Here is a 26,050-nt window from a genome sequence, read left to right as displayed (position 1 = left end):
ACTCCTCGCGCTCTCTTCGCTTTCGCCGTCTTTCATCTCCCGCTGCGCTCTACGTTCGCTCTTTCATCCTTCGCCGTTCTCATGCACTCGGTTACACCGAGGTACACGAGTGACACCGACGCCGACGCTCAACGCAGGAACGGGCACTTAAGAGCTGCGCTTTAAAAAAACATAAGAAAGGATCAACTAAGCTTAGGTCGGCATGCTCACTCTTGAGCATCCCCTCTGATTCAAACTCGCTCCAATAATTTCAGATGCGTAAGATAGAGCACCAGTGACTGAACAAAGGCGTGACTGGACGGGAGTATATGTATTGTTACGTTTCGCCTACAACGCGCGGTAATGCCGGCGCGGATGCAACGGACGCCGGGGCTTTGTTCAAAACGGCGGAAATTTTGGCCTGTTCGACGCCGCCGCAACGCCTACCCGCCAAGCGTGTCCAGGCGTGTTTCAGTGCCACGTGTCTTCGTGTGTGCGTGTGTGTGTGTGTGCCCTCGCTTGTCAAAGCGCGGCAGCCGGGGAGCGGAGTTCCCCGAATGAGGAGCCTGGACGTCTCTCGGCTCAACTGTTCGCGCCGTCGTGTGGGTGAGGGTTGGCAATGCGTCACTACACTCGGTTCAGCAGGTCTCTCGGCCCGACAGTTCGCGCCGTCGTGGGCTCCTGCTGCGCCGTCCCGTGACCTTCATCCCGTGACCTTCCCTCCTTCCCTTTTGGACCGCGACGCCGGGAGTATAAGAGCAGCTGCCCCCGGACGCCAGAGGAGAGGCTCCGATTTGTACTGTTGAGTTACGTGCTCTCCCGTCTCTCCAATTCGGTCGACCTGACCGGCCGCTCTTTTGCTATGTTAGAATAAACAAGTTGTTCTGTTACCAGTCTTCTCATGCTTTGCCGGGACCTTCGGATGCTTCCAGTGCCCCAGGCCGCCAGGCCAACGCTACCCTTGGGGCTTGCGACCCATTGGCAATAACGGGCGTCAACACCGAGTCCCCAACAACTCGTGCCAGCGGTGCGATTCCAACATCTGGTTGCCAGCGGTGAGATCGCGACAACGGAGGCCAGCAGCGAAGAGATGCGGTTGACTGTATGCTGAGCAGCACAACGACCATCCGGGAGCAGCGCAACGAGCCCTGTGTGATGACTGGTTGCCTGCAGCGGAACGACTGCGCTGAAGTCTTGGCTGCAAGGTTTGGTGAGTGCGGGACTTTCTTCTTCTGAGTTTTGCCAGGCTTTTGTTAGTGTTAGAAACAGAGCTGGTAATTGTGGTTGTCGTTGCTACCGGGTTAGTTTGCGGCAAGACAATAGTAGGCAGTAGAGAAAGCAGCATTCAGAGCAGCCATGGATTTGAAGTCGTTGCGCAAACCGAAATTGTTGGAGCTTGCGAGAGAGTTGGGTCTGGATGTCTCAGACAAACTCAGAAAACCAGAACTGCTAAGGGCTATTCTTGAGTTAGAAGCTGAGGATGACGAGCTTCCGGTCGAGCTTCCGGGACTAGGCTCAGTGACGAACAGGAAAGACACCGATCAAGTCATTAGTGACTTAATAAGTAAAGCATCGCTGTCGCCTGAGCAGAAAACCGAACTACACCAGCTCTTACAAGAGTTTCAAGGTCTGTTCTCTGAGAGGCCTGGTAGGACTTCTGTCCTTACTCATGACATAGAACTTACCTCCCCAGAGCCAGTACGATCCAAGGCGTACCGGGTGTCACCCCGCCAGAGCGATATTATGGAGGCTGAGGTAAAGAAAATGCTACAGCTCGGTGTTATTGAAGCGGGTGAGAGTGATTATACCTCCCCTTTGATTTTAGTTGAGGTACCGGGCAAGGAACCTCGTCCTTGCGTCGACTACCGCAGGCTTAATTCCATCACTAAGGATCAAATTTATCCGATCCCTAACATCGAGGAGCGCCTTGAGAGAGTGAGTAGCGCTCAGTTTATTTCCACCCTAGATCTTGTCAGGGGTTATTGGCAGGTTCCACTTACAGAAGAGGCTAGTAGGTATGCGGCGTTCATTTCACCAATGGGGACATTCCGTCCTAAAGTTTTGAGTTTTGGTTTGAAGAACGCGCCATACTGCTTTTCAAGCCTCATGGATAAAGTGTTGCGGGGACAGCAAGAATTCGCTTTACCGTATCTAGACGACGTAGCGATATTCTCCGCATCCTGGCCTGAGCATATGGCGCACTTGCGGGCAGTGCTAACCCGCCTGCGCGATGCGGGCTTGACAGTCAAGGCTCCCAAGTGCCAGTTAGCACAGTCCGAGGTTGTCTACCTCGGACACGTGATTGGTCGGGGTCGTCGCCGCCCCTCTGAAATAAAAGTGGCCGCTGTGCGAGACTTCCCGCAACCGCGCACGAAGACCGATATTCGGTCGTTCTTAGGTGTCGCCGGCTATTATCAGAGGTACATTCCCAGGTACTCTGATATCGCGGCTCCCTTGACGGATGCTCTAAGAAAGACAGAGCCGCAAACAGTCGTCTGGGACGAGACAAAGGAAAGAGCTTTTAGCGCCCTAAAGAGCGCCCTAACAAGCCAGCCTGTGCTACGATCGCCCGACTACACAAAAGGGTTCGTTGTTCAGTGTGATGCTAGTGAGCGAGGCATGGGCGTTGTACTGTGCCAACGGGAAAATGGAGAAGTAGAACACCCCGTCCTGTATGCTAGTCGTAAGCTGACCAGTCGTGAGCAGGCGTATAGCGCCACCGAGAAAGAGTGTGCGTGTATCGTGTGGGCCGTTCAGAAATTGTCATGTTACCTAGCCGGCTCGAGGTTTATCATTGAAACGGATCACTGCCCTCTCCAATGGCTGCAGACCATCTCTCCCAAAAATGGCCGCCTCCTGCGCTGGAGCCTCGCTTTGCAACAATATTCCTTTGAGGTGCGTTACAAAAAGGGGAGTCTCAACGGTAACGCCGATGGCTTAAGTCGAAGCCCCTAACGTGGGAATCAGCCTCAAAATTGCTTGTTACTGATGTTTTTCTTCCTGAGGCAGGATTTTTTTTAACTTATTGCTTTTGTGTAGTGTTTCAAAGTGATGATGTGCTTTTTAGTGCAATTTTTCCGATTTGTGGACGCGTTCTGAGTGCTGCTAAACTACTGTAAGGAACTAGGCAGCAGTATAAAAGGGGAAAGAGCCTGGCAGGGCTTAGTGAGGGTTGTGCCGTGCTTGCTGACTGAGCGGTTGACTTTTGGCGTGGTTCTAACGCTTGCCGGAAACGAGAACAAAAATGTCAACTCTCCCGAAGTCACTTTGCAGTGTCCTGTGTGCACCTGAACGTGAGAACGAGGCCTTCTCTGTGCGCTGCGCTCAAGAAACGCCAAGGACGCCCAACTTCGGTTATGAGCATCATCGAGCGACATCCCTCCGGACAGCGGATGCAGTCCCCTGACCATCGGGATCTCCTTCCCCCGGCGGGGCGGTCTGTTACGTTTCGCCTACAACGCGCGGTAATGCCGGCGCGGATGCAACGGACGCCGGGGCTTTGTTCAAAACGGCGGAAATTTTGGCCTGTTCGACGCCGCCGCAACGCCTACCCGCCAAGCGTGTCCAGGCGTGTTTCAGTGCCACGTGTCTTCGTGTGTGCGTGTGTGTGTGTGTGCCCTCGCTTGTCAAAGCGCGGCAGCCGGGGAGCGGAGTTCCCCGAATGAGGAGCCTGGACGTCTCTCGGCTCAACTGTTCGCGCCGTCGTGTGGGTGAGGGTTGGCAATGCGTCACTACACTCGGTTCAGCAGGTCTCTCGGCCCGACAGTTCGCGCCGTCGTGGGCTCCTGCTGCGCCGTCCCGTGACCTTCATCCCGTGACCTTCCCTCCTTCCCTTTTGGACCGCGACGCCGGGAGTATAAGAGCAGCTGCCCCCGGACGCCAGAGGAGAGGCTCCGATTTGTACTGTTGAGTTACGTGCTCTCCCGTCTCTCCAATTCGGTCGACCTGACCGGCCGCTCTTTTGCTATGTTAGAATAAACAAGTTGTTCTGTTACCAGTCTTCTCATGCTTTGCCGGGACCTTCGGATGTTTCCAGTGCCCCAGGCCGCCAGGCCAACGCTACCCTTGGGGCTTGCGACCCATTGGCAATAACGGGCGTCAACACCGAGTCCCCAACAACTCGTGCCAGCGGTGCGATTCCAACAGTATACACAAGGGTGAGCACGAGCATGAGTGAGTACCGGTTAAAGTTAAAATAACGTTTTTGTCGTCGGCTCTTATTATTGCTTCTCCGTCCTTTGCTGGAACGTCAGCGATCGGCAGCGATGTTCAACCGCCCACAGGAAGCGAGGCAGACCAGATGGACACGAAGACCTTTATAGGTAAATGCTTCGGTGCTAATACATGGCAGACAAAGCAAATTAATTGGAACTTGAACAGTAGAGCAAGCAGTGTCTCACTCTTTGACTGTCTGAATGACTGTTAGAGCCCAGACTACTGTACGGTACCTCGCTGATCAGCAAATCTGATTGCAGCCCAGACTGCCTTTAACGCGCATTGTACGGAGCGTAGGTTAAATGAGGCGTACAACTCCTGCGGGACCCGCCGTGGTTGCTCAGTGGTTATGGTGTTAGACTGCTGAGCACGAGGTCGCGGGATCGGACCCCGACCACGGCGGCCGCATTTCGATGGGGGCGAAATGCGAAAACACCCGTGTACTTAGAATTAGGTGCACGTTAAAGAACCCCAGGGGGTCGAAATTTTCGGAGTCCTCCACTACGGCGTGCATAATCAGAAAGTGGTTTTGTCACGTAAAACCCCATAAATTAATTTTTAATTTAACTCCTACGGGGACGGTAGAGTATCCGTCTCCAGTGCAAGAAGACCGTGATTCAAATCCCGGTGCCGCGCAATTCTCCACCGGAAAATACAAAAAAAAAAAAAAAACGTGTGTTGAGAAAATTGCACAAACAGGCCTGGAGTGCGGCCTGATCCCGGTGACCAGAACCGGTAACGCACTCTCTCACCAGAGCAGGATTGGCCACCCTGGTGCAGTACTTGGCCACAACCTCCTATATGAATACAACAATCGAACCCCGGCCCTCAGTCCCCAGCAGCCGCGAAGCAACTGACCACGGCGGCGGTCAGATCTGTGACGCTGCAGAGGGTGCTAAGAATACCTGGCTCCAGACAGGCCGCCATTGGAATCTGAACCTGGCAACGTTTAACGTTAGAACGCTATCTAGTGAGGCGAGTCTAGCAGTGTTATTGGAGGAATTAGAAGGTAGTAAATGGGATATAATAGGGCTCAGTGAGGTTAGGAGGACAAAAGAAGCATATACAGTGCTAAAAAGCGGGCATGTACTGTGTTACCGGGGCTTAGCGGAGAGACGAGAACTAGGAGTCGGATTCCTGATTAATAAGGAAATAGCTGGTAACATACAGGAATTCTATAGCATTAACGAGAGGGTGGCATGTCTTGTTGTGAAACTTAATAAGAGGTACAAAATGAAGGTTGTACAGGTCTACGCTCCTACATCTAGTCATGATGACCAGGAAGTCGAAAGCTTTTATGAAGACGTAGAATCGGCGATGGGTAAAGTCAAAACAAAATACACTATACTGATGGGCGACTTCAATGCCAGGGTAGGCAAGAAGCAGGCTGGAGACTAGTCAGTGGGGGAATATGGCATAGGCTCTAGGAATAGCAGAGGAGAATTATTAGTAGAGTTTGCAGAACAGAATAATATGCGGATAATGAATACCTTTTTCCGCAAGCGGGTTAGTCGAAAGTGGACGTGGAGGAGCCCGAATGGTGAGACTAGAAATGAAATCGACTTCATACTCTGCGCGAACCCTGGCATCATTCAAGATGTAGACGTGCTCGGCAAGGTACGCTGCAGTGACCACAGGATGGTAAGAACTCGAATTAGCCTAGACTTGAGGAGGGAACGAAAGAAACTGGTACACAAGAAGCCAATCAATGAGTTAGCGGTAAGAGGGAAACTAGAGGAATTCCGGATCAAACTACAGAACAGGTATTCGGCTTTAACTCAGGAAGAGGACCTCAGTGTTGAAGCAATGAACGACAATCTCATGGGCATCATTAAGGAGTGAGGAATAGAAGTCGGTGGTAACGCCGTTAGACAGGAAACCAGTAAGCTATCGCAGGAGACGAAAGATCTGATCAAGAAACGCCAATGTATGAAAGCCTCTAATCCTACAGCTAGAATAGAACTGGCAGAACTTTCTAAGTTAATCAACAAGCGTAAGACAGCGGACATCGGGAACTATAATATGGATAGAATTGAACAGGCTCTCAGGAACGGAGGAAGCCTAAGAACAGTGAAGAAGAAACTAGGAATAGGCAAGAATCAGATGTGTGCGTTAAGAGACAAAGCCAGCAATATCGTTACTAATATGGATGAGATAGTTCAAGTGGCTGAGGAGTTCTATAGAGATTTATACAGTACCAGTGGCACCCACGACGATAGTGGAAGAGAGAATAGCCTAGAGGAATTCGAAATCCCACAGGTAACGCCAGAAGAAGTAAAGAAAGCCTTAGGAGCTATGCAAAGGGGGAAGGCAGCTGGGGAGGATCAGGTAACAGCAGATTTGTTGAAGGATGGTGGTCAGATTGTTCTAGAGAAACTGGCCGCCCTGTATACGCAATGCCTCATGACCTCGAGCGTACCGGAATCTCGGAAGAACGCTAACATAATCCTAATCCATAAGAAAGGGGACGCCAAAGACTTGAAAAATTATAGACCGATCAGCTTACTGTCCGTTGCCTACAAAGTATTTACTAAGGTAATCGCAAATAGAATCAGGAACACCTTAGACTTCTGTCAACCAAAGGACCAGGCAGGATTCCGTAAAGGCTACTCAACAATAGACCATATTCACACTATCAATCAAGTGATAGAGAAATGTGCAGAATATAACCAACCCTTATATATAGCTTTCATTGATTACGAGAAAGCGTTTGATTCAGTCGAAACCTCAGCAGTCATGGAGGCATTACGGAATCAGGGTGTAGATGAGCCATATGTAAAAATACTGGAAGATATCTATAGCGGCTCCACAGCCACCGTAGTCCTCCACACAGAAAGCAACAAAATCCCTATAAAGAAAGGCGTCAGACAGGGAGATACGATATCTCCAATGCTATTCACAGCATGTTTCCAGGAGGTATTCAGAGGCCTGGAGTGGGAAGAATTGGGGATAAAAGTTGATGGAGAATACCTTAGCAACTTGCGATTCGCTGATGATATTGCCTTGCTTAGTAACTCAGGAGACCAATTGCAATGCATGCTCACTGACCTGGAGAGGCAAAGCAGAAGGGTGGGTCTGAAAATTAATCTGCAGAAAACTAAAGTATTGTTTAACAGTCTCGGAAGAGAACAACAGTTTACGATAGGTAGCGAAGCACTGGAAGTGGTAAGGGAATACATCTACTTAGGGCAGGTAGTGACCACGGATCCGGATCATGAGACTGAAATAATCAGAAGAATAAGAATGGGTTGGGGTGCGTTTGGCAGGCATTCTCAAATCATGAACAGCAGGTTGCCACTATCCCTCAAAAGGAAAGTGTACAACAGCTGTGTGTTACCAGTACTCACATATGGGGCAGAAACCTGGAGGCTTACGAAAAGGGTTCTGCTGAAACTGAGGACGACGCAACGAGCTATGGAAAGAAGAATGATGGGTGTAACGTTAAGGGATAAGAAAAGAGCAGATTGGGTGAGGCAACAAACGCGGGTAAGCGACATCTTAGTTGAAATCAAGAAAAAGAAATGGGCATGGGCCGGACATGTAATGAGGAGGGAAGATAACCGATGGTCACTAAGAGTTACGGACTGGATTCCAAGGGAAGGGAAGCGTAGCAGGGGGCGGCAGAAAGTTAGGTGGGCGGATGACATTAAGACGTTTGCAGGGACAACATGGCCACAATTAGTACATGACCGGGGTAGTTGGAGAAGTATGGGAGAGGCCTTTGCCCTGCAGTGGGCGTAACTAGGCTGATGATGATGATGATGATGATGATGATGATGTACGGAGCGTCACTGATCTATCAGATATCCTGATTTCAGCCCAGACTGAGGCGACAGGATATCGTCTGGAATATTATTGTAGCTCAAACAGACAAGAAGGCGGTAGGGCCGTTGGCCTGTCCCACAAATGCAATCGCACACGAGAGTTCAAAGTTTGTTAAGCCACAACCCAAAGGGATGTGCTTACTCCTAAAGCTATACGCGCTGGAAAGCAAGACTGTTTTCCTTCTTCCTACAACTCTGTTTCCCTTTCCTATTTCCACGCAGTCAGTGACGGCCTTAGCGAAACATGCCAAGCCATCTGGCCATCTTATTGCTAGGCCGTCTCTAACCTCGGCGGCGTCTCCGGCTAGCAAAGAACTCGGGAGCCGGTGCCACAGCGCAGCGTACCGCTGTCCCACTCAAGGTTTGTCCGCCCGGAAGACGCTCGGTGTTTACATGACGATGCGTTCTTCGCGTGCGTACCACGCTTCAACGGCGGGCAATGTACGTCATCACTCGATACCACGCGGGCTTTCTTTAGCACCCAAAAACGATATCCAAGTGGTTGCCACGCGGACGCGTAGTGGAGCGTACCCCTCCGTATACACAAAACACGTGGGCAACTCGCGACACTGCGAAAATATACAAAACAGTCATAGTACGAAAGAAAGTCAGTGACGGTGATTTGAAGTCGACGTGAGTATGTGAACGCGAGTTACTCTCGGTGAATATGAGGGTCTGTATCTGGGTGATGGGTGTAGGTAGGTGGTAAAGAAAGAGATTGAGAGCGTGAGTGAGCGTTGGTTAGTATGAAAGGAAATGAGTAAGAACGGCTAGGGAGTACGGACGAGTGTGAGTGCACGGGAGTGAGTAGAGAGCCTGCGATAAAATAATGATGTGTGAGTATGAGGGGGGGGGGGGGGGGTCCGCCTATTGAGCCAACCTATACGTCCAAGTGTCGACGCTAAAGAAGACAGAGTCTACGTAATTTCTCGAGAAATACGATTTGAATAATATGCGTTATGAGTGAACAGTGAAATGAAAACGAGACAGAATCATCGAATACTTCGAACTGCCATGTACATCGACCACGTTTTCTTTAGCATCGACGCTTGGTTGACCCATTCTCAAACCATTGTCATAATGCCATGATCGTCACACTGTCATTTTACCATCGTTGTTACTTGAGAAACTCACTTCGTCATATCGTCCTGCTGCCATTCTCACTTCGGTATGCCGCCGTCGTCATAGCCCCTTGATCGTTCTGTAGAAGTAATTTATTTTTCGTCATTTTATCGTAATCATGCTACGGGCATTCAATCGTGATTATGCCACCCTTTTTAAGCTATCGTCGTCATTGCGTCGTTGTCACAAAGTCGCTGTCATGCACCCAATGTTACACCCTTACCGCGCGGTCATCGTCATCCGGTTGCTTCGTCAGCCGGATGTCATACCATCGTAGCGATGCCATTGTCGCACATCCCATGCCATCTCCATGCCATCCTCTTTTCGCTGTCGCCCTCATACTATAGTCACCATTTCAAGAGTAGTTGTCTCATTCTTGTTATACCTTCGTCGGCACGCCGCTGTGCACATGGGCGTCCTTGGAAAACGAGTGCTATAACATATTGGACAGCGAAGCAATGGAAGTCCCAAAACGACCACTACAGCTTTTTAAATAAACGTGACTTTTGCAATATTGGCCTTCGCTAAATTGCTTGAATGTTGATCGCATTACCGTTGACAGAATTCGTGAGATGGCGTTCTGCCTTAGGAGGAGTAGGAGGAATTTCCGCATGCATCTGTGAATGCCTACTCCAAGCCACACTTACTGTGCCTTATATACCTTCAGATGTCGCGTCACTGTTCCAAATTATGGGCAACTCCGAAGCTTTCGCGTGAACGCCGAGCTCCATTTGATCGTCATGATGATGGTGAGGACCTTGATGTGTTTGGCATTTTCGAAGTAACCGTGCTTTCTTTCACCTCTTCTGTCTTCAATGTCTTCTCGTTTTCCCCCGTTGAATTTCTACTATTGTGGTCTCGATGTACAGGTTACATTTCAACAAAGCGCAATTATTATTGCAGCGTCTTCAATTTACGTTTGAGCAACCATCAGAGTTTTATTTCCAATATTGTTACTATTACACCTACCCCTTATATTATTTATTTCTCCTGCATTACCGCCACATCATAGCCAATGCCGAGTTGTGGGTACTGTTACGTTTGGCGTCTAGCATCACGTGCAAAAAGGATTCTCGTCGACTATGCCTCACCGAAACGAAGTGTGACTTCCTAATTCACCATGGTTGTCTCGAGTGGATGCCGGTCTGGCGGACGCCCCGCAGTGTTTACAGGCCCCTTTTGTGTGTGTGCGACTTTAGAGGGACCCTTTCCTCTAACTATCAAGCTCTCCAGGAGAACTTTCGCGAACCAACGTCGCCTAGACGAAAGGATCAAGCCACGACGAGCACATACACCGTCAGCCGGGACAATGGATCAGCCGCCTTTCCTCAACCAGACGCGGGACGCCCTTTCCTTGCTGCGGCTTGGTATCTACGAAGGCGGGACACCTTTCCCGCGAACCAACAACGCGTAAAAGAGAAGGATAAGCATCTACTATCCCGGGCCTGCAGCTTGGTATCTACGGAGGCGGGCCCGTACCGGCTCACTGAAAGCGGGACGTCCATCCACAAAGCAGACTCTGTACCTGTCACGTGACGTCGACGTGAGCAAGATCCCGCCCACGAGTTTAGAGAGCCTATTTAAAGGGGCTCCGAAATGTACTTTTTTGGAACACTTCGTTCTCTTCTTATCGTCTTTCACCAACCTTTGAATAAACCGTGCAAGTTCCGCACTAGAAATCGTCTCGTCCTTGCCTGGTCGCCATGGTCTACGGGATGCCTGCAGCCCGCCGACAACGCCACGCTACCGAATAGTACTGTCGGTAGAGCTCCGATAAATAGGCGTTGCAACAAACAACTCGGCAACGGTGGAGTACGCTACCCTGGAGTACGCAACAAACTGGTTGGCAACGATTGGTATACGCAACCCTGGAGACCTCAACTTGGACGACATCTACGAGCTCGTAGCCTCTTCGTCCTGGTGACAACGTTCGGAAGGAAGGTGTCAGGATACATGACTGCATATGGTGAGTGCACGGCTTTTCTTCATTAAGATATCACTTGGCTTTACGTATCTTTTTTTTTAACACAGAGCAGTGATTTTTCTTTAACCGTTGACGGAAGTTTTGAGTTCGTCGAGGTTGTTATAGAGTCAAGAGTTAGCAGCACTAAGGGCAGCCATGAACTTGAAGGCACTAAAGAAGCCGGAATTGTTTAGCTTGGCCAGAGAGTTGGGCCTCCAAATAGCCGAATCAAAGAGAAAGCCGGGGATCATTGAGGCGATCGAAGTGATCGGGGCAGACGACGATGAACTGAAGGAATGCCTAGAGAGCATTGCGGAGAAAGAAGAGCGTAAGCGCCTAGAATAAAAGGAAGAGCGAGAGCGGGCAGCACGTGAGGCCAGAGAAGAGCGCGAGTCGAAATGAAGCGCCTAGAGATTGAGCTCCTGAAAGCGCAAAATACTGAAAGACCTAGCACAGAGGCCCGTGAAAGCGAGCGCAGAATGACAGACTTGATGGCACCCTACGCAGTAGGAGGGGACATAGGTCTTTTTCTGCTGCAATTTGAGCGCACGTGTCAAAAGGCGAAATTCGCTAGAAACACATGGCCGCAACATTTGTTTACGTTACTGCCACGTGAGGTAGCTGATATCATTGCCCGCATGGGGAAAGAAGAAGCAGAGGACTTCGATGAAGTCAAAGCGAATCTGCTTAAAAAGTATAGATTATCAGCAGAAGCATTCAGGCAAAAATTCAAGGAAGTCGAGAAGACCAAAAGCGAGTCATACTCAGATTTTGCATACACCTTGGAGGTAAACTTGAAGGAATGGATCAGAGAAGAGGGTGCACTCGGCGACGCTGAAAAGCCAATACAGTCCGTTACTTTAAAACAGTTCTACTGCCGGCTGCCAGTAAATATCAAGAATTGGGTTCAGGATAGGCCAGGCGTAGACACTATCACGAGAGTGGCCAATCTCGCTGAGTAGTATGTAACTCGCCGTGCGTTCGAAGGCAACGAAGCTCCTAAGGAGGAGGTGAATAAATACAGACCCGACAAGCCAGAGCGACGGTCGAAGTCGAATCAGTATAGACTAAAGGAAAGGTCAGATTTGGTGAAAAATAGTGACGAGAACAGCAAAGGAAGGGAGGAGTCACTCGAACAGAGGGCAGAGAGACAAAAGAAAAAAGCTTTCGAGGCCATGAAACCAGTAGTTTGCTACAACTGCCAGCAAACGGGGCATCTCACGTGGGGTGCAGAAATCCCAAACTAGTGTTGATGTCTCAAAGTAGTAAGGAGGAAACCTGAACTTGATAGAACCATACATTCGATAGCTTATGGTAAACGGCAAACCGTGTCGGGTACTTCGCGACTGGGCAGCCACAATGGACGTGGTGCACCCGTCGTACGTAGATGAAAGCCAGTTCAAGGGCGAATGTGCTTGGATAAGGCAAGCCGTAGAAGCCTCCAGTGTTTGTCTCCCTGTGGTAAAGATTCGTATCAAAAGCCCTTTTAAAGTACTGGACACTGAAGCCGCCGTCTCGCACATCTCCCGCCGCAGTATTCGTATTTGTTTTCTAACAAATCCGAGTATTTGCTACGACGCAGGGGAATCGGGTTTAGTGAAGGAATAGTACAAGCCCTCACTCGCTCCAAGGCAAAGGAGCTCGTGGCCAAGGCAATGTACGAATGTCCAATGGTGGAGGAAACAGGTTTGACGGAGGATTCGTCAACGAATACCAAACAAGACAGCCCTATAGGGGATGACGCGGAAAGTGCACCAGCTAATGAAAAGGTCAGGCAAGCACCGGAGCCTGAAATGTCTCGAGAGGCAGAATGGAGGAGAAAGTTATTGAACGCAAGCCTTGCCACAATGATTGCTGAACAGGAAATGCGTAAGGCACAAAGAAATGCTGAGCATTACTATGACAGGACGACTCGGACACGACGCTTTGAAGTTGGGGAAGAGGTAATGATCCTGAAACCCTAATTGAAAAACAAACTAGCGGTTCAATGGGAAGGACCGGTTCACATAATTCAGAAATTATCTGAAAGAAACTACGTAATCACGGTACTGGGAAAACGAAGGACACCACAAGTGTACCATAGCGATCTACTTAAACCCTACCGGCCGAGGGAGGCCATTGTGAACATGTCCCTTAACCAACCTGAGGAGATGCCGGTCGACTTTCCGGAGTTAACATCAAAAACGGAGGCAAAAGACATTCACGAGACCATTGACAAGCTAGTAGAGCAGACGGAGTTGAATCTCAATCAAAGGGCCGAACTGAGGGAACTGGTGTTTGAATTCAAAGACATATATTCAGACACCCCTGGCAGGACCACTGCGATCGTTCACGACATCGAATTAACCTCGTTGGACCCAGTTCGTTCGAAAGCTTATCGTGTTTCACCTCGTCAACGTCAAGTCATGGCCGCTGAAATAAACAAGATGTTCGAGCTAGGTGTAATCGAGCCAGGAGAGAATGACTATACCTCGCCTCTTATCTTGGTTGAGGTCCCAGGATAGGAGCCGCGACCATGTATCGACTACCGTAGGCTCAATTTAATCACGAAGGACCAGACTTATCCAATACCGCATATCGAAGAAAGGCTTGAGAAAGTGTAGGGTCCGTAGTGTAATGTAAACCTTGTAGGGTCCGAAATAACGTCACAATAGTTTCTCACTGAGTCCTCGTCGACGTATTGGGGTCCAGACCAAAACACGGTCACCGGGCTGGTACTCGACGAAGCGTCGTCGGAGGTTGTAGTGTCGGCTGTCGGTACACTGCTGGTTCTTGATGCATAGGGGGGCGAGCTGTCGGGCTTCTTCGGCGCGCTGGAGATAGCTAGCGACGTCAACATTCTCTTCGTCAATGACGTGCGGCAGCATGGCGTCGAGCGTCGTCGTCGGATTCCTGCCGTAAAGCAGCTTAAACGGCGTGATCTATGTTGTTTCTTGCACCGCAGTGTTGTAAGCAAAGGTTACGTACGGCAGGACCGCGTCCCACGTCTTGTGCTCGACATCGACGTACATTGCTAGCATGTCGGTGAGGGTCTTGTTCAGGCGCTCCGTGAGACCATTCGTTTGCGGATGGTAGCAGGTGTCCTCCTGTGGCTTGTCTGGCTGTATTGCAGAATGGCTTGGGTGAGCTCTACTATAAAGGCGGTTCCTCTGTCGGTGATGGAGACTTCTGGGGCCCCATGCCGCCGCAGGATGCTCTCGACGAAAAATTTCGCCACTTCGGCTGCGCTGCCTTTTGGTAGAGCTTTAGTTTCAGTGAAGCGGGTGAGATAGCCCATCGCCACGACGATCCACTTATTCCCGGATGTTGACGTCGGAAACGGCCCCAACAAATCCACCCAATCTGCTGGGATGGTCGGCGAGGAGGTTCGATCGGCTGTAGTAACCCTGCTGGCCTTGTCGGTGGTGTCTTGCATCGCTGACAGTCTCGGCATGTCTTGACGTAACGGGCGACATCGGCGGTCAGATGCGGCCAGTAATACCTTTCCTGTATCATCGACGGCGTCCAGGAGAATCCGAGGTGCCCAGAGGTTGGATCGTCGTGTAGGGCGTACAGTACTTCTGGACGCAGCACTGACGGTACAACAAGAAGGTAGCTGGCGCGGACTGGTGAGAAGTTCTTCTTCACGAGCAGCTTGTTGTTTTGTAGCCGGCTCGGCTTGTTTCTTCCTTTGTGTGTTGCGCTGTACCAGTTTAGAATGCAATACCAACTCGCCCAATCCTCAACCCTAGTGAACGGAGTCAATCCGGGCTTAAATGCCCTAGGGACAACCTCGGAGTTCCCTTCCAAATACCCGACGAGGCCTTTTAGCTCCGGGTCTGTTCGTTGCTGTTTAGTGAAGTCTTCCGCGCTTATTATTCCAAGGAAGGCGTCGTCGACCTCGTCGTCTTGCGGCGGGGGATCGATGGGGGCGCGCGATAGGCAGTCGGCGTCAGAGTGTTTTCTTCCGGACTTGTAGATTACCGTGACGTCATATTCTTGCAGTCTGAGGCTCCACCGCGCCAGCCGTCCTGAAGGGTCCTTTAAGTTAGCTAGCCAACACAACGCGTGATGTTCGCTGACGACTTTGAATGGCCTGCCATAGAGGTAAGGGCGGAATTTTGCTGTAGCCCAAATGATGGCGAGGCATTCCTTTTCAGTCGTAGAATAATTGCCTTGCGCTTTTGACAGCGACCGGCTAGCATAAGATATCACCCGTTCAAATCCGTCTTTCCTCTGGGCTAGGACGGCACCGAGGCCTAGGCTACTGGCGTCAGTGTGGATTTCGGCATCGACGTCCTCGTCGAAGTGTGCAAGTACCGACAGCGACTGCATGCGTCGTTTGAGTTCTTGAAATGCGTCAGCCTGCGGCGTTTCCCACTTGAACATTTGGTTAGCTGTGTTAGCTTCTCCGCGATGCGTTAAAAGTCCTTGACAAAGCGCCTATAGTAGGCACACATGCCAAAGAATCTGCGCACTACCTTCTTGTCAATTGGCTGCGGGAACATTGCGATGGCAGGGTCTTCTGTGGGTCGGGGCGTGCTGCAGATTTCCTGATGACGCGGCCTAGGAACAGAAGCCCATCGTAAGCGAAGCAGCACTTTTTCGGCTTCAGAGTGGGCCCTGATGACTTGATGGCCTCTAATACTGTCGCAAGCCACCTAAGGTGATCCTCGAAATTGCCGGCGAAGACAACGACGCCATCCAAGTAAACAAGACACGTCTGCCACTTCAATCCGGCTAACACCGTGTCCATGACGCGCTGGAAGGTTGCAGGCGTCGAGCACAGTCCGAATAGCGCGACCTTGAACTCGCAGAGGCCGTTTAGCGTGATGAAGGCGGTCTTTTCGCGATCTCCCTCGTCGACTTCTATTTGCCAGTAGCTAGACTTGAGGTCCATCGACGAGAAGTATTTAGCGTTGCAGAGCCGATCCAATGCGTCGTCTATCCGTGGAAGGGGATATACGTCCTTCCTCGTGATCTTGTTCAGTCGACGATAATCGACGCAGAAGCGTAGGGTTCCGCCCTTTTTCTTCACCAGGACTACAGGAGACGCCCACGGGCTTTTCGACGACTGGAGGATGTCGTCGCGCAGCATTTCGTCTACTTGTTGCCTAATAGCTTCACGTTCTCGCGTCGAAACTCGGTATGGGCTCTGGCGGAGCGGTCGAGCGCACTCTTCGGTTATTATGCGATGCTTTGCAACTGGTGTCTGTCGAATCCTTTGATGACGTCGAAAAGCAGTCTTTGTATTGTCGGAGAAGACTTCTGATCTGTTGCTGCTTACTCATAGGAAGACTTGGATTTACGTCGAAGTCTGCTTCGGGGACTATGCTCATCGGGTAGATGCGGCAGAATACGAGAGCACAAAGGCATTGCTGGTTTCCACAATTTCTTCGATGTACGCGACTGTTGCGCCCTTGTTGATGTGCTTGAACTCTTGGCTGAAGTTGGTTAGTATAAATAACTTCCCCTTTTCCTCTGTGGAGTCGAGTGATACCTCTTGCGAGGCAAATTTTACGGTCGAGCAGTAGATGTTGGTCGCCTTCGATGACGCCTTCTACGTCAGCGGGTGTTTCGGGGCCGACGGAAATAATAATGGTGGAGCGTGGCGGGATGCTCACTTGATCTTCGAGCACACTCAAGGCGTGGTGACTACGAGAGCTCTCCGGCGGTATCTCTTGATCTTTCGACAGCGTTATCGATTTTGACTTCAGGTCTATGATTGCGCCGCGTTGGTTCAGGAAGTCCATGCCGAGAATGACGTCTCGTGAACACTGTTGGAGGATGACGAAAGTGGCAGGGTATGTCCGGTCATAAATGGTAATTCTTGCCGTGCAGATTCCAGTCTGAGTAATCAGGTGTCCTCCAGCGGTTCGAATTGGAGGGCCTTCGCATGCAATTTTAACTTTCTTCAACTGGGCGGCGATGTGTCCACTCATTACGGAGTAATCGGCCCCTTTGTCCTCTAAGGCGGTAACTGCGTGGCCGTCGAGAAGCACGTCGAGGTCAGTGGTTCTTTGTCTTGCGTTACAGTTAGCTCTTGGCGTCGGGTCACGGCTGCGTCGCGTTGACCTGTGGCTGGCACGTGGCGTCGTCAGGTCATCTTTCGTCGGCGTAGTCTTGGCTTCCTGACTTCTTCGGGAAGGCAGCGTGTCGTTATTATGTCGTCGAGATTGTCTCTTCATCATCTTCGTCAGCGGCGGAGGGTCTTCGTCAGTTCGACGAACAGCAACCGCACCTCCATCGGTTGCTGATTTTAGTTTTCCGGATATGGGCTCGCAGAGCGGCCCCGGGCTGGGCCGGTGTATGGTCGGTGCTCAGGCGACAGGTAGCGGCCTGGTGACGGTGAACGGGACGGTCGTCGAGGGCTCCACTGAGTGGCGGCGAGGTAGTCGGCGATATCGCGAGGGCGTTTGGCAATCTGTGGTCCCAACGCGTTAACGGCGAACCCTCGCAGTCCCATCTCCCGGTATGGGCATCGGCGGTAGATGTGCCCGGCTACTCCGCAGTGATAGCAAAGCGGACGGTGGTCGGGGGCGCGCCAAACGTCAGGCTTCCTTGGAATGCCGCGTGGGGTGTCGGGTTGGCGTGCTGGCGGCGGGGGTGGTGGTGGACGACGGAACTGTGTCGTCACTGGGCTCTGCCGTGGGCGCAGAGGGGGAACGTGACGGCTGGCTACAGCGGCGTATGTCATCACTCGCGGCTGAGGCTGCGGCGATTCAGGGGCTACTCCGAGTTGTTGTTGGAGCTCCTCACCTACAGCGTCGGCAATCGAAGCCACTTGAGGCTGTGATGACGGGAACCGCTTCTGTAGCTCTTCCCGCACGACCGCTCGGATAATCTCGCGCAGGTCTTTGGTGGCCAGTGACTGAACTCCGGCGTAACTTGTCGAGTTAGTGAGGTGGTTGAATTGCCGGTTCCGCATTTACAATGTCTTTTCGATGCTAGTGGCCTCGCGAAGAAACTCGTCGACAGTCTTCGGTGGGCTTCGTACCATTCCGGCGAAATGTTCCTCCGTTACACAACGCATCAGTAAGCGGACTTTCTTCTCCTCGGTCATTTCCGGGTCAGCGTGGCGGAATAGGCGGCTCATCTCTTCTGTAAAGATCGTGGTGGTCTCATTAGGCAGCTGCACTCTGGTTTATAGTATTCCTTGGGCTCGTTCTCGGCGTACGACGCTTGTGAATGTCTTCAGGAAGTAGCTTCGGAACAGGCCCCATGTTGTTAACGCGGCTTCTCGATTCTCCAACCATGTTCTGGCGGTGTCTTCCAATAAGAAAAAGACATGTCGCAGTTTGTCGTCGCTGTTCCAGTTGTTAAATGGAGCGACTCTCTCATACGTCTCAAGCCAGCTTTCCGGGTCCTCGAACGTTGAACCTCGGAACGTCGGAGGCTCCCTGGGCTGCTGCAGCACGACGGGGGACGCTGGGGCTGCCATTGGGGTGGACTTGGTGCCGACCTTCCTGGTCGTATAAGGCAAAAGTCCGTGCTCCGGGGGCAGTCCTTGCAGCCTGCAGCTACCTCGCTGCTTCTTGGCGACGTTGGTGTTGTCTTCCGCGTGAGGGCTTGGGTCACGGCTTTGTGGGGGCGTCCGGTACATGAACGCAAAGCACTTTCACCAGATGTCACGTGGTCGTGACGTCAAAGAACACAGTAGAAATACTGTGAAAGGCAAAAATAGCTTTTATTGGTAGAACCTGTGCCCACAAAACAGGCTACACTTAAAGCACAACGAGAGCGGCGAACACAGTCAGCGATCGTCGAAAATCTGATCAACGGGTCAAGCGCGTCGGCTTTTATGCACCAATCGTCGAATGTTCCAGACTAATCGCTGGGACCCGCGCGCCTTCCACAATGTTCTACATTATTCGCGTCGCGCACACATGCAATCCGATTACACAAGTTTCGGTCACAGACAGTGGATGGAACCATCGATAACATTCCAGAAACTTCGCACACATGCAAGCGCGTCTTGCGCTGTGCGATAACATTTGTTAGGCGGTGAATCGTGTCGCCCGATAAAGACAAGTACACGTGTCAATATGGCCGATACGGCTACAAGTGAAGCATATTGGCGGCGAGGAGTTAAGCCTGGGATACATGGAGCGAAAAACCGGCGTCCAGGCGGCGAAAAACGCCCGGCGTCGAACGCTCGCCCCTCGGCGTCCAAAAATTTGACTCCCGCCGGCTATCCGGACCGATCGGAAAAACCGACGCCCGGCGATCGACGCCGGCGGAAGTCGCGGGAGTGCCTCTCGTGCTCACCAGGCGTCGCGACGATCGAACTCCCACCGACTTCCGGTGGCCGCCGAACGTTTTGTGTGTTTTTCCTTTTTAGCTGGTGCCTCCGTGGGAGCGTCCGTCGCGCGGCCGCGCGGAGTGACGGAATGTGGGCGTTTGCGCTTGTTTGGACGCGCACTTTTGGTCTCTCTGCGCGTGAAAAGGACACCATCGATCGTTACAGCCGAATATTGAATGTTTCAGAGCATTAAATGAAGAGTACAAATTTGTGTATACATATTTTTCGTCTACAAACTTAAGTGGCGTGCTCACGAAAGAGATAATTATATATGCGGTACAGTTTTCTTACCAACCCTTTCAAAAATTGCAATTACTGTGAAATATCCTGCTTAAAACCTTTATTCTGCGTAAGTGTTGATTATTACTCGATATGCAGGAAAATAAGTGACAGCAAAGGTAAACTTTGCCCATATTTACAACGTCAAATTGCAGTAAACTCGGCGGACTCCAATAAGTACATCATGGAAGCCTAAAAAAAAAAAAAAATTGGTGCCGATGTGCTCAATAACATTTCCTCGTTTTAAGAAGTTAACTTTCGTCGGGGGTGATGGGGCATTATACTCTTTGAATTTACTGGTGACGCCAGCGTCACTATAACCGTCGCGTGGGTGCTATGAGCTAGCACTGGCTAATGTGAACAATATTTCGTCTTTTCGCAACTCTTGGTGGTGCTTGATTACACAGATTGCGCTCTTCTCTTTTCCAAGTAGTAGGCTTCCATTCATACTCTGGAACATCGGGAAAGATTGTTGATGGCCCCGCATCGTTTTTCGACTGAGGCACATCATCAAAAATGGCCGGTAGCAAGAACGAGAAAAGAAATTAAACGTACGAAAGCAAATAAAAAAAAAATGCGTACACTAAATAAAGTTACTTTTATAAATTGCTGACTTCCGCGTCACAGCTTGCACATGCTGTTGTCGGCGTACGTATAGAAAAAGCGACGCTAGCAAAGATAGCATACAAAGGGACAACTGAAACTGCTACGCTAAAAGCCTAATGAAATCCAGAAGGGTACACGGCAAGCTGTATGCCCTGAGGTGAGCGGCAGACGAAACTAATGAGACACATATGGTGACGCACGGCACCGGGGAGCGTCCAAGGAGCGCACATGTGAAGATACCGAAGGATTCTGCTTCCACGTGAAATGCCGAAAGGCGTGAGAATAGTTTACAGAGAAAGCGGGTGTTCCAGACAAGCCAAGCGTTGGTACGAAGAGAAAGCGCCCACTCGGTATACGGTTGTCGCGTATACAAGAGGTGCGCGGAGGCTGCACAATATCCAAGTGCTCTAGGGACAGCACTGCAACCATGGCAAAGTCATCGAAAGCAGCGAGACTAGAATACAATGATAAGCTCATTTCAGCAGTGCAAATACGTGGCATAATTTGGGATTGTGGTCGCCAGGACTACAAGGACCAGCGAAAGAAAGCTGCGGCATGGACAGAGATCATCGCCGATATCGGAACCGATCCGGAAGGTAAGTTCACAATGTTGGTACTGATGAAAACAAATTTATATGCGGAAGTGATCACCCGATGATACCACCCTTTGTGCTTTCGGTACACGACCGCGTTGATTTATATATTCGTCGCGCCAACTTATTGTCGTTCTAATTGTAGGATAGTTATATAATTCTTGCGCCCTTGATGTCCCATCAAACTGATTCCTCCTGCTTTCCTGTTGTTGTTTTATTTCTTTTTCATTCCCCTTTATCTCAGTATATAGTTTTCAAAACCAGTGCGCGATCTATGTGTGCGTGCACACACGGAATGTTTTGGGCGCCAGGACGCGTGTTTGGGTGCAGCAGCTTCAGGCGCTGTTTACACCGCGCGTTTAGAATAGTAAGTATTCTAATTTTTTTTTTTACCAAGTTACTTGAGGATCACGCTCGGAACGAGAGCCGCCCATTTCACGCCAAATATCGATAATTCTATCCTCTCCAGCTGCAGTACAAAACGCTAGTTCTTGGAGGAGGCTTTAAAACAGGAACTGACACTGAAGTAAACATCAATAACCACAATTTATTTTTACGCAAAGTAAACGTCGCTCTTGGAGATCCACAAAACCTTCTGCAACGCCTGCACTCCGCGGTGATCGCAGGTGCCCGCTCACTCAACGTAGCCAGACCCGCCAGACGGCGCCAAGCCAGCCCGCTAAAATGCTCACAGCTAAATGAAATGTGTAGAAATCGTTGGTAAGCGCCTCTATGAAACTTTTTTCGAAGTTGTTTAGTCATTAACAACTAATAATACAATAAAAATTCAGCTTATTCTTTTTTTGTTATCCAGAAACACATTCGCAAAGTCTGGCAACAATGCGGCGGGCGCGCGGCGGCATCCGCCCGTTTGTCGCTGCATGTAAGCGAAGCCAGCGAACCACCGGCGTCGTCCCGCCGCGTCTATTTCCGCCGCGCGATGTTCGCCGTGAAAGAACGCTCCATGTATCCCGCGCTTTACGGAGTCGCCATCTATCGGAAGCGCCTCGCTGGCGTAGTATGAGGGATCGCGCGACGCGCTCCTCATAGGTTTTGCTGTCAGCGCTCTCTGAAAACACCACGCGGGAGCTCTCCCGGACATTTCTGTAAGTACTTTCGAAACGAGAGAAGTTTTTTTACTGTCTAAATAATAATCTTGGGCAAACTGAAAGCACAGAATCGTTTACAGAGGCTATCTCTTTACCGAATACGTATAGTGAACGCCACTGCGCGCGGTCGCCGTGATGGAGTCTCCCGAACCGGCTTCTTGCGTGAAAGGTAGGTAAACGCTGTGAGCAGACTATGTGAAATATGTTCTTATAGTGTTTGTATAACTAAATGGTGCGTAATAGAATGAACCCTCAATGCAGCGATCGCACGGCTTCGCAGCGACAGACTGCGCGTCTGCATGCTTGTCCGCGCACTGTTTCGCTTTCGCGCGTGCGCGTTTTCGCACCGTGCCATGAGCTTTAGGCCGCAGAATATGAGCATTTGACAGTATACAAGCAACCACTGTTGCGTGGGCGCTATCAGAGCTGTTCAAAAATAATTTCATTGTAGAGACTTCGACGCCTACGGGGACTGCGATGTGCCGTCGCGACGATTCAATCTTTTTTTTTTCTTCTAAATTCTTTGACCTTTTACTATTATTTCTCGAGTTGCGTCGCACTGTACGTTTATCGGTGTTCCCAGCGTGCAATTTCCCGCTGCTCCTTTTTCGTAATCCATTGCATTAATCCATAACACAAACATGACCATATGCCATGCTTTTTTTAAATGTGCTTCTTACCGCTGCCTTTTCACTCCACTGAACTTGCCAGTATCTATAGCATCGACAAGTTCATAGACCAAACCGTCATGACATTAGTCGGGCAGCGGACTCGGGCGAGCGTCTCAGTGCGCGTTTTCCGAACATCGCAGACCTGGCGCCGTAGCAGAAATCTTCCTCGCGTCTGTGCTTGCTGCATACCCGAGTTGTAGCCGATGACTGTTTGCCGGTTTTATGTTTCGCGAGCCAAGCTTCAGGCAGCTTCTTGTCCTGCGGCTACGTGTGAATAAGGCTGACACCGGCCTCCGTTACGTGCGTCCGGCCCTGCGGCACCGAGCAGTAGCCTACCATGTTGCGCGCCTTCAAAGGCAGCCACCGCCTATTGTAGTGCTTTCAAGCGTTGTAAAGGAGACACTCGAAGCGGGAAAATTTCGCCACTAAATGAGGACCGCAGCGTACGAGGGAATTTAAACTCGTTTTCAGCTCGCTTCGGCGCTCCCGAAGCAGCCGACGCGGCCGCTATGTCCACGTGATCCCTCCTAGCACGTCACGCCGACGGTGGCGCCAGCTTTTCCAGCGGTGGAGCTCGAGGCCAATAGGCCTGTCATCTGGAGTACGTATGCGGCCGGGTTGCGATACCGCGTTGGGTCATTCAGGTTGCCGCTGCGTATGACAGTACTTGGGACGGAGTGTAGTCAGGCCGATTAACTGAGCAGACGTTGGTCAAGCCAACGTTGGCCAATTCTTGGCGCACGACCGACTGGATCAATGAGACGGTCGCCTGGCAATTGTCGGGGCCATGGGTTGGGGTCATGGCAGGAGATGCCACTTCTGTTTCACGTCGGATGATATGTAGGATGTCATCAGACCAATTGGGTATGGGCGAACTGCGGAGATCTTCGCAGGTGGACGTAGCAGCCATGTTGGGAAGGCGGCGAAATGGCTGGGTAATGCGGCGACTCTTGGCTTCTTCAAACCGCCGGCATTCGGTAATAATGGCTTGCACTGTGGAAGAATTCTTGAACACAAGGAGATGGAAGGCATCATCTGCTATGCCCTTAATGACATGTGCAACTTTATCAGGTTCAGACATTTTCGGATCCACTTTGCGGCACAGACCGAGCACGTCCTGGATGTACGTTAAGTAGGATTCAGTGCACTTCTGGATACGCGAAGCGAGGTCTTTTTGGGCGGCGCGCTCACGTCCAACAAGCTTGCCAAACAAATCTTTGAGCTTCTGTTTACAAATGTCCCAGCTGGTAAGTTCCTCCTCGTGGTTCTGAAACCCGACGCGTGCCCTGCCCGCGAGGTAAAATATCAAATTAGCGAGCATGATGGCCTGGTCCCAGTGGTTGCTGGCGCTCATCCGCTCATTTAGTTGAAGCCAGTCTTCAACATCAGTGTCATCGGTGCCAGAAAAGGTTCTTGGGTCGCGTGGTTGTGATAATGATCCCGCAACCTCCACCAAAATTGTTACTGGGTTAAAAACAGCAAGGTGTATATTTACAGGCTATTTACAATACCAGTAGCAGCTGACAAGATGTATGTATGTATGTATGTATGTATGTATGTATGTATGTATGTATGTATGTATGTATGTATGTATGTATGTATGTATGTATGTATGTATGTATGTATGTATGTATACATATATATAAAAAGAGAGAGAGAGAGATCAGATCGTTTGCGCTTTGTCCATCCCCCCACTCGAGAAATGGTTGGGGCGCCACTGCCACACTGAGATGGTGTAGCGCGTACCGTATTTTGCCACAAGGTTAGTTCTGGTATCCAATGAGCCTCTTTGATGCCAACTTAGATCACTGGGTATGGGCCGGTAGGTGTATGCCACTCTTTAAGGAACGTGTTGGCACCAACTGGGGTACAAGGTATGTGCCCCTGGGAATGTGGCGCTCTACAATGACAAAAAAGATACCTAAATGTGGAATCGAACCCACGTCGCAAAGGTCCCTCAAGGACAGCAACCCAATGTGCCACAGTGTGCCACAAATACACTGAAACTCTCGCCAACGTGGGTCACTGAGTTTGTGCGGCAAACGACGGAGCGACTCTCAGCGTTAGCAGGCACCGGCGCGCCAGGGTTGTCGACTCGGAGGTCACGTGAGGAACTGTCGGCAGTGCCACAATATGGCGCAGCGTGTCCAGAAAGGAGCGCGAGAGAGGAGTATGGTTGCCGTGTGGCGCGTTTCTCAGCGTTGACACGCATCGATGCGCCATGCGTTTCGGCGGCCATGCGCAGGCTTCGGGGCGGCGTCGCCAGATGGCGCCAGGCATTCTTAGGGAAGCGTGAAAGAGTAATAATCCCGTTGCAGAACACGCTTCAAAGATAACTCGTTTTGTCGGTGGCAAAACGTTGCGTCAGATTCATTATGGTGACATTTCACAGCCACTGTGAGATGGGCGCTACCCTTCTCTTCTTTTGAACTCAATCAAAGCTATTTACTTCGTGCAACCAAGTAATGTTTATGAGAACGTGTTGAGTTTATCGTCCCTCCTTTCAAGGACGTCCGCACCAGTCTATATAGGTTGTCGGTACATACAGATCTGAGCCACTCGCGCACTTGCCTGCCCTCCTCCGCGACCTACCAGTGGCCTTCTGTGCAGCATTCCCACCCGTGTAGATTTCACAGTAAGCGACCCAAATGCATGCATGTCAATGCACGACATCAATGACCTCGAAACACTGTCTGACCGAGTGGATCCTCATTCACACATGTGCAATGAAATCTGTGAAACCTACACCTCCCATCACTGAGCCGGTATTTTGCATAATCTCGGTCACGGTTCTGGTGTATGTCGTACCAATAAATGGAGCATTCATATGACACGGGTTTCTTATATGCGTAGATATGAGGCACCCTCCGGAGGGCGTACCTTTAAGGAGGCATCCTTTTTGTAATTGTCACTCACCTTTTTTTTTTTTAGCATATAGGGGGGGGGGGGTAGTTTTACGTCGCACGGACGCCGTAGTGGAGGTCTACGGAGAATTTTGCCCAACTGGGGATCTTCAACGTGCGCTACGATGCACACGGACGTCTTCGCAGTGTGCCTCCATTCAAACTGCAATCTCCGGAGCCGGGGATTAGCCCGCAATTTCGAGCCGAGTATACTAGCGCCTTAGGTACTCGGCTACCCCGAAGGGTAGCCGAGTCCCCTTTCCCCCACCCCCAGTGTAGGGTAGCAAACCGGATACTCTTCTGGTTGACCTCCCTGCCTTTCCAGTCCTTGCTTTCTCTCTCTCTCTCTCACTCACCTAATACGCTTTGACCTGCCGAACGATATCAGAAAGTCCTCGAGGGTGACAGGGGTGTACGTCGTTATTTGACGGCGAGGGAGCACGTCATGGACCATGTGTTGCTCAGGGCGGGAAATCACCGCGCGGACGTATTCACAGGTAAGACA

The sequence above is a fragment of the Dermacentor andersoni genome, chromosome 3 (genome assembly GCF_023375885.2).
Source record: "Dermacentor andersoni chromosome 3, qqDerAnde1_hic_scaffold, whole genome shotgun sequence".
Classification (NCBI taxonomy): Eukaryota; Metazoa; Arthropoda; class Arachnida; order Ixodida; family Ixodidae; genus Dermacentor; species Dermacentor andersoni.
The sequence above is the reverse complement of the archived record's forward strand: the minus strand, read 5'-3'. Positions refer to the sequence as shown.